Raw genomic sequence first — 8,742 nt, forward strand, 5'->3', positions numbered from 1 at the left:
GTAAAATATTTAAAATAAAAAGTAAAATATTTAAAATTTATTAAATATTATCTATTTACTTTTTTTAATAAATTAGGCACGATTTTGAAGGCACCATAACATTCACCTTCATCTTTTTAATATGTTTGAGTATTACATACGACATCATTAATCTCATGTAATAAGGAAAATATAAGCTATGATCTATGATGCACGGATACGGGACACGAGACGACACGGGACACGCCGACACGCGAATTTTAAAATTTTACATGACACGGGGACACGTATATATATAAAATATAAAATATTTTTTAGATAAATTGTAATGATATTTTGATATTTTATTGATATTAAAATATAAATTAAAATTTTTAATTATTTTTAATGTCTTATTTTAATTATATCAAGTATTTAAAATATCTTTTATTTTAATAAATAATAATATATACTATATCTAAATTTATTTTAAGAATATATGTTAAGAATAAGACTGGACACGCAGACACGTGATGGTATTTAGATGTATCTAGGCGTGTCCGGAAAAGAATTTTTTATTTTTTATTAAGACACGGTTGGACACAGCAAACACGCGTGTTGGACGAGTGTCGGTGAGTGTCGTGTCTAAAATGTGTCCAACACGCAGACACGATAACTGAACGAAGTGTCCGTGCTTCATAGGTTATGACTATGTTGCAGTTGAGGCTAAAATTTGATTATGGTATTTGTTTTGATACGATCATAAATTCATATGTACTAATATAATAAAAATATGAATAAATTAAAATACAATATGTGGATTATATTTTTTACGTCAATAATTATTTTTTTTTAAATATATATTATATCAATATTTTTTTAAAATTATTTTTATACTTTAATAAAAATAAAAAATAATTTTTATTTAATTTTATTAAAATATTAAAATATTTTTTCTTTTATATTAGAAAAAAACTATCCTAATTTTTTTAAATTAATCAAGATTCAATTAATTTTAGTTTTATATTTTTAAATTTAAAACAATTTAAAAATAAAAGTTCAAAACAAAAACATATATGAAAAATTTAAAAACAAATAAAAAAAGTATTTGATCTTCTTTAGATTTCACTGTTCTTTTTCTCTGGGGAAAGAGGAAGAAGACTCCGTCGTCACCTCTCTGCACTTCTTTCTCCGATCAAGCTTTGTTTGGCCAAGAAGAAGACGAAGCTCTGCTCGAATCGTCTCCTCTCTGTGCCTATTTGTCTCTGGAAAAGAAGAAGAACTCAGTTCCTCCATGACCTCCCTGTCGATTTTCTGTTCCTCCACGACCTCCCCCCGTGTACATGCTCAGCAACCCGTCGAAGGAGTTATTGCTGGTTGTCGGAGCCTCCACCAGCAAGAACCTCGGCCTCTTCCGCTTCAACGAAGACGACGTCCAAGCCTTGCTCCTCTAGGTTTTCATGGTCGACCCTCGCCTGCGTGACGGCTCCAAAGTTGTTCCTGTTGCGCTCAACAAGGTTCCCTAAGTTGCTCCTCTCTTTTTTCTCTCTCTCTCTCTCTCACTCTCTCTCTCTTTGAGTAATTTGATTCACCTTATGATGTTTTACTGATCCACTTTATTGAATTGCTTGGTAATGACTTTTATTGATGACAAATGGCGAGAATAGATCCTCCAATAGGCACTTAAGATCTCCATTACTTATGCAGTCAGCCAGTAGAATTCATCGAGAGTCGCAGCTGCGTTTCCCTCCGATGCATGTAAGCGATTGGATTTGTCTGCCACAAGGGAAAAAGTGCATTCTGTTGAGAGTAATTTTCAGAAACGAGAAGGTTTGATCACTCAGTCTTGCTCATATATTGGTATCTAATTTTGCATCATGTGTTGATATGAAATATATTCTTTTGGTTGTAAATGATAAAAACTGCTACTGAAAGTGATTTCAAAGCATTCTTTATACTCATCTAATTCCATTCTTTCTAATTACTCTATTGGATACAGAGAAAAATGTAGAATCACTTGTGAAGCTACTAGTTGATTGTATCTTGGAAGCCAAAGAAAATATTGATCGAAACTTTGCTGCTTCTCTTCGGAATGAAAACATGGTAACAATTTTAATTAAAATTATCTCCTCAACACAATTATCTTGCTCTTAACGATTTGTTTCGAATGTCTAATGACAGGAAAGATATTATGACATATGACATTTATGTTCAAATGGTCGAGATTTACAATGAACATGTTAGAGACCTACTTACCGAGGACAAAATAGATAATAAATTAGAGATTAGGAGCTGCAATGATGATGGATTGAGTCTTCCTTATGCTACATTGTGTCCGGTAGGTGACATCTACAGCTGATGTTCTGACCCTTATGAAACTCAGTGAGGTCAACCGTGCTGTCAGTTTCGCTGCATTGAACAATAGGAGTAGTCCTTCCCACAGGTAAGTTTTAAAAAATTTTTTAGACCTTATAACTTAAATTCAAATGTTTAATGCAGACACTGATAATAAAGGTTGTTTAATTTAGTGTACTCCCCATGCATGTTCACGGAAAAGATACATGAAATTCATGGATCCAGGCCGAATCGCAGATCTTCGCTAGGAGGGAAGCCGGTACCATGTAAGTTAAAACCTTTAGAGCTGCCAATTTTCTATTAATATGTTTTGCAATTTTATCATACTAAGAACAAGGTTATGTTTAGATGAGAGAGAGAGAGAAATGCTAGAACACCTCCTCAAAGCAACCCCAACAGCTCCAAGCCTGCAATTTAATATTCTTTCTTTTTGTTTTCTTTTTTTCTTCTGTGTTTCTTATAGAATCATGGTGGTTTGACAAACAACTTTATTTAATTGACGATATATGCTAAAATTTGTTCTAAGGTAGTCTATTTATTGTATTGCCATTCTTATGCTTTCTGTGCATCTATGTATGAGCTGCTATGAACCTATGCACTTTTGTGCATTTAATGATTAATTTCTGGATCAGTTTTCTTATGACCTGTAGATTAACTTCATCCCTTAATTTTGTGATGAAAGATTTCTTATGAACCTGAACTTGTGGAATCATTATCCACCTTTTTAAGGTATCCTTGTTCCACCTTCGGAGTTTTCAGCAAGAAATAGACTATTAGGCAGATGAGTCCAAAGACCAACATGGCCAGTGATAGAGAAAGACACATGAAAAATGGATAAAATTTTGTGAACTTGGTCAGGTGTTTATGTTTGTGTGAAGAATCGATGTTGTTAATGTAACTAGGGAGGCTCAAGAGGGGGTCACCCAAATATGAACTTTTTGTCAAAGGTCACAAATCCATTCTGTGGAACTAGACCAGATATGAAGGGGTTGTATGAGATGTTGAATGTGATAAGCTCAACCAAGTTGAACAAACTTGAAGGAATCGACCCTGAGAAATTGTTCCAAGACAAATCAAGATCCTGAAGAGACTTCATGTTGCTAATTTTGCCTGGAATTTCACCTGAGAAATTGTTTCTAGAGATGTTCAAGACTATACGTGCCATGTTTGAAATCACTGATGGGAACTTCCCAAAGAACTTGTTATCCCCCAATTGCAACATGCTGAAGTTCACCATGTTACCAATTTCTGTAGGTACTTCACCACCGAGCTAGTTCCACTTAATTGAATATAACCATCTATCTATGATGATTTAGAGGAATTTGTACCAAAGGCTTCTACAATTCTTCCTTGTGAGGACAGTATACACAAACTTGTATGGAAGATAATCAGCAGGTAACCATCTCCTCATTGCTGAGCATCCACTATTTCCAGAAATGATTTTGCCAATAGTTTTCTTCTATTCAATTCAAATATGGCCATTGCATTTCTTCCAATTCTAGCCAATTCTGAGGGCAAGCTTCCAAAGAACTTCTTGTTTGTAAGATTCAACCATAACAAGCTAGACCAATTTTCCAACTCTGGTGGGATTTCACCGGTTAACAAATTATTCGAAAGCATTAGCTATAGCAATGAACTCATTTTCCAAGCGTTGGAGGGATTGAGCCATTGAAATTGTTGAAGGCAAGATCAAGTGCTTGAAGGTTGGTCAAATTTCCAAGTTCAGCTGGAATTGGTCCACTGAACTTGTTGTAGGTTAAGGTTAAGAAAGTGAGACATGACAATTTGAGAGATTTTAGGAGGTAATGGACTTGAAAAGTTGTTGAAGCTTAGATCTAATCGGCAAAGATTTGTCAATGAGAAAATTCCTGATGTGAGCAGTCCTCCAGTGTAGGAATTTGATTGAAGGAGAAGAAACTTGCTTGAATTTTCCAAAAATCACTTGATCTTTGATATTGTAAAAGTAAAACAACTTAGTATCCTTATTAATGTTATTAATGATAAATACCAAAATGGGTCTTTAAATTGCATTTTGTCAAAAGTTAACTGCTCAAATTTTAATTTGTGACCCATGTTAGACCTAAATTTATCTCTAAGAATAGTAAACTGAGTTGGCACATTAAGTTGATATCATATGCGAATGAAATTGATTTTTTTGTGGCAGCGATGGAAATTGCTTAGAATGATGCTATGGACGAGAGGAAGAGTATCAGTTAATAAGTTTGTAGAATAAGCCATCAGCAATTTACAAAGCTGTTCAACTTCCTGGCAATAAATACCTATTTGAAGCTTTGCTCTTTAGTAAAAAATATAATATAATTCCAGTTCAAAAATGATACAATATAATAATTGATAAAAGAAAGAATAAATGGTTTAATGGTTCATATGAATCAATAATGAAAACTTGTTTGGGCTTGACCTTTCTTTAATATAATTAGTCGCATTCTTGTTTCTTATCATCAGTAATAACTAAACAGAAAGATCAAATAACTCTTTTTAAGCTTTACTTCGTTAATACATATAGATTTTCTTATGAGTTAGTTTCAACTTTTTGGTTTTTATTACATATTCAGAAACTGCTTTTTGTTTATTCAGTTGCATTCACCAACAACTAATTCTACAAGACAATGGCAGCACTGAATTTATTTAACTATACGTTCCTAATAAACCTCTGTAATATTAGCTTCCGTTGTTGCTTATACTTTATACGATAACTAGTAATTTATTTATACCTATATATTACTATTAACTTTCAATATTTTGGCACTATCTACACTCTCGGACGACAGCTTTCTATGTATAACAGCCCAAACCACCACTAGCACGATATTGTCCGCTTTGACACACAAGGCCTCGCGGTTTTGCCTTTGATGATAGGGATGATAGCCGAAGCCCCCATGTAACAACCCAGACCACCCGCTAGCACGATATTGTCCGCTTTGGCACACAAGGCCTCACAGTTTTGCCTTTGCCTTTGACGATTTAGGGTTTAGGGTTTAGGCTTGGGCTATCATCCCTATCGTCAAAGGCAAAACCGTGAGGCCTTGTGTGACAAAACAGACAATATCGTGCTAGCGGGTGGTCTGGGCTGTTACACTATGCAACTTCTGGGATAGGGCTTAAGTGAGCTGTTGCTTAATCCGGCATTCTTGCCGCAGATGGGGCAAACTTTCATCGTTGGCTTTCATTGCCACTCCATAGAAACCTTTCCATGCAGATTTTTATCCAATTCCTGTAAGATCTTCGCAAAATCGTCGTTCGGCTGTGCTCAGTGGTGTACTCATTTCAGTGTGTTCCATGCTTCTAGTAGAGTGAACTTCCTATATATTAATATAAATTACACTGGTTTGTTAGTGGAATTTTTATTTAGATAAATTAAATAAATATTTGAATTACTGAAATAAATAATTATAAAGATTATTACCAAAATTTGTCCTCTAGCCTTATCTCGTTTACACTGTAAACGAGATACGTACAAACTTATCTCGTTTACAGTTACGAGATAAGGTTGGGAGACGCCTATATATAGATGTCATTTCCAGCGAGGTTCTGGGCCCTAGTTCGAACCTTTCGATCACCTTCTCCTCTCTTCTACCCCTTTCTGACGATATTATCGAGTAAGACAAAGATGACGCGCACAGATGCACGTGATAGGGACAGCAACAGGCTGAACGCGACATGGTACTATGCCGGGGCAGCCGACTTTGCAGTTAGTGTTATTATCTTGAGTATGTGGATTTCATTAGGAACAGGTCACTAATAGAAATTAGTAATTCTAGGAATGTGGATTTCATTTTTTCGGTACTTAAGTTGTTAACAACATAATTATTAATTTAGAGTTTGAATGCTGGGGTACATGTTTTAATTACGTTATTAATGACTTAAGTTAAGTCAAAGTTTTATAGATAGATTATGAATTACTTTATTGAATGTTTTAATTTCACGTAACGCAATTAGAAAATGTGTATTAGCTAAAAAAGTACATATTAATAGAAAATGTCGGGTCGACATTAATTCAGTTAGTACATACGTGTAAAATTCTGTTAAGCAAATGTATAGAATAGTCAAGACAGTTTGATAAGTTGATGAACCTATACATATTTTTAATTTTTAATAATTGTGAAATATATTTCTTTGTCAGAGGCCTCCCCTACTCCTGCCCTGGCGAGTGAGTCACACGCTTCTACCTCCCGATGCCATCGTCCCGTATCTGAAGGAGGCTAGATTTGGCGACACGACACCTCTCAGGGATTTCGTATTCGACAACTCCCTGATCACGACATTCGTGAAGCAATGGCATCCAGAGACCCACACGTTCCATCTATTGTGGGGTGAGGCCACTATCACCTTGCAGGACATGGCGTACCACCTTGGGCTACGCACACACGGGGAGCCAGTTGGGGGTGCTTCCATGACTTCTACCGGTGGTATGGCATGGAAACGTGGGAGTTGGTGGAGTGGCTGCTCAGTGCCAGGGCCCCAATGGTTCCACAGTAGGACGTGCAGAGAAATGAGTCATTCTCACTGAAGCTCACATGGCTGCATGACTGTGCCCGCTAGATGCCACAGACAGACAACCTGGAGACACTTCGACAGTATGTGAGGTGTTACATCTTGTTACTAATCGGGAGATACCTGATGACGGACAAGTCGAACAACTTGGTCCATCTACGATGGCTGCCACTGCTTCAGGACTTTCAGCAGTGTTATGGGTTGTCTTGGGGCTTGGTGGTGCTTGCATATACCACTTGCTGTGCTCTGCAGCACACCGAGGCACAACAGACATCACCGGCTGCACTCCGCTATTGATGTCCTGGATATGCCAGAGATTTTCGCAGTGGTGTCCACCTGACCGACGGTTTTTCATGTATTCTATGGCTGCGAGGTGACAATTGTTTATGTCTTGCTCATGTTTTGAATTTGTAACTCGTGATGACATTCCGTAACATGAACTTGTGTTATTCTTGTAAATGGTTTCAGGTTGATAGGATTGACGCAGCAGAGCAGAAACCAGCATGAGGCGAGGGTTCTTCGATGGCGTCTAGCGATAGACCAGTTACGTTGGGATGAGGTTAGCACTATGATTGAAAGCCTTATTCTTAATTTAGTCCTCTATATAGAATGTGTTGTTTAAATAAATTAAATACAAGTATGTAGTTACTGAATTTTGTGGTTTGAAACATTTTTTACTCTTTGGGATATCAAATATTTATTTATTCAATAAATGTTGTTTCAGTTTGTCTGGACGCCATACGATGACCCTGCTCTGTAGGCTCTGTGCCCGCCGTGGTTTGTCGAGGAGGCAGAGTGGGGACATGGATATCAGTCGTCTCCCTCGTCTGCTTCAATATCGTCGAGTTTCACCAGGTTGACCGGGTGAAGTGCCAGTTCGATGGAGAGCAGCTGGTGCCTGGTGCCCCGGTCAACGTCGACAGGTTCCAGACATCCACAGGCGGGGACGAGGATGTGTGGTGGCCTGACAGATTAGATGATTCGTACGCCGGCTAGACGACACATTTTGAAGAAGGCCACGGGATCTCTATTCAGCCATGCTTTGACTACTGGCCGACCCGGGAGTATTGGGAATGGTGACGGGGAGCTCGGGTTAGGCACCTATTAGGCCAGGGCGTACTCGATGATCCGAAGCTAGCCGATTTACGTGCTGATGTCCAGCCTACTACCAGCTAGCCAAGGGACGTTCTCCACCTTCCTTGGGACATCCCTGATCGGCGTAGGCGTGCGAGGGAGGTCAGGAAGGACACCCGGTGGCCTGCCAGGAGGGAGAGGGGTGACAGAGAGCACGGACGAGGCACATGGGTTAAAAGGGAGAGGGTCAAGTTTTGTCGAGAGCGATTGGATGTAGAGTCGGACGAGGAGGCGGAGTTCAACCGACATGAGGATCATGGAGACATCGCAGTAGGCGGCGATGATTCACCCACCGCCACCTCCTCTACCTCCCGCACCGCGTGATCTATCTGGTTAAGGAGGCCAGCAACATCGGGCTGTCTGGGACACTTCACCACCCAGATGGCATGATGCCAGGACATCTAGCAGCTCTTAGGAGGAGTAGATGGTAGAGGAGATATTCTTCAATGATGCATTCCAGCTTCATACCACTGACCAGGCATCGATGCAATGCCTTGCGGACCAGTTCCGGACTGGCAAGGAGTAGAGTATCGGATAGTTTCATCACCCATATGCTCCGGCGCATACTTCAGCTTGGATGCCACAGATATCTCTAGGTGCTGGATCATCATACAGGGCAGGGGTGAGACTGGGTGCCCAGTATGCAACGCCTCCGTTAGTGGACTACGGTCTGTTCCTGACCTCATCCCGTCCTCAGTTGACGCCTCTTTCAGCTCCACTGCCTCAGCCTCACCCTCATGTGCACCAGTATGCCCCCGTTTTTTACTCCGGAGGCTACTATAT

The 8,742-nt window shown here is 38.9% G+C and overlaps 1 long non-coding RNA gene across 3 annotated transcripts; it reads left to right on the top strand.

Moving 5' to 3' along the window:
- The first annotated feature begins 1,073 nt into the window (after positions 1–1,073).
- LOC107645754 (uncharacterized) lies at positions 1,074–4,341 on the top strand. Of its 3 annotated transcripts, XR_015886141.1 has the most exons (6): positions 1,086–1,475; positions 1,666–1,788; positions 1,958–2,061; positions 2,140–2,401; positions 2,487–2,579; positions 3,043–4,341. It is a non-coding gene; the product is annotated as an uncharacterized LOC107645754 (long non-coding RNA). The 3 variants fall into 3 exon arrangements; XR_001621571.3 differs by lacking the exon at positions 3,043–4,341 and having other exon boundaries at positions 1,074–1,475; positions 1,626–1,788; positions 2,487–2,625; XR_001621570.3 differs by lacking the exon at positions 3,043–4,341 and having other exon boundaries at positions 2,487–2,625.
- Positions 4,342–8,742: the final 4,401 nt, after the last annotated feature.

This window comes from Arachis ipaensis, chromosome B6 (assembly GCF_059453495.1).
Source record: "Arachis ipaensis isolate K30076 ecotype BB chromosome B6, ASM5945349v1, whole genome shotgun sequence".
Taxonomy (NCBI): domain Eukaryota; kingdom Viridiplantae; phylum Streptophyta; class Magnoliopsida; order Fabales; family Fabaceae; genus Arachis; species Arachis ipaensis.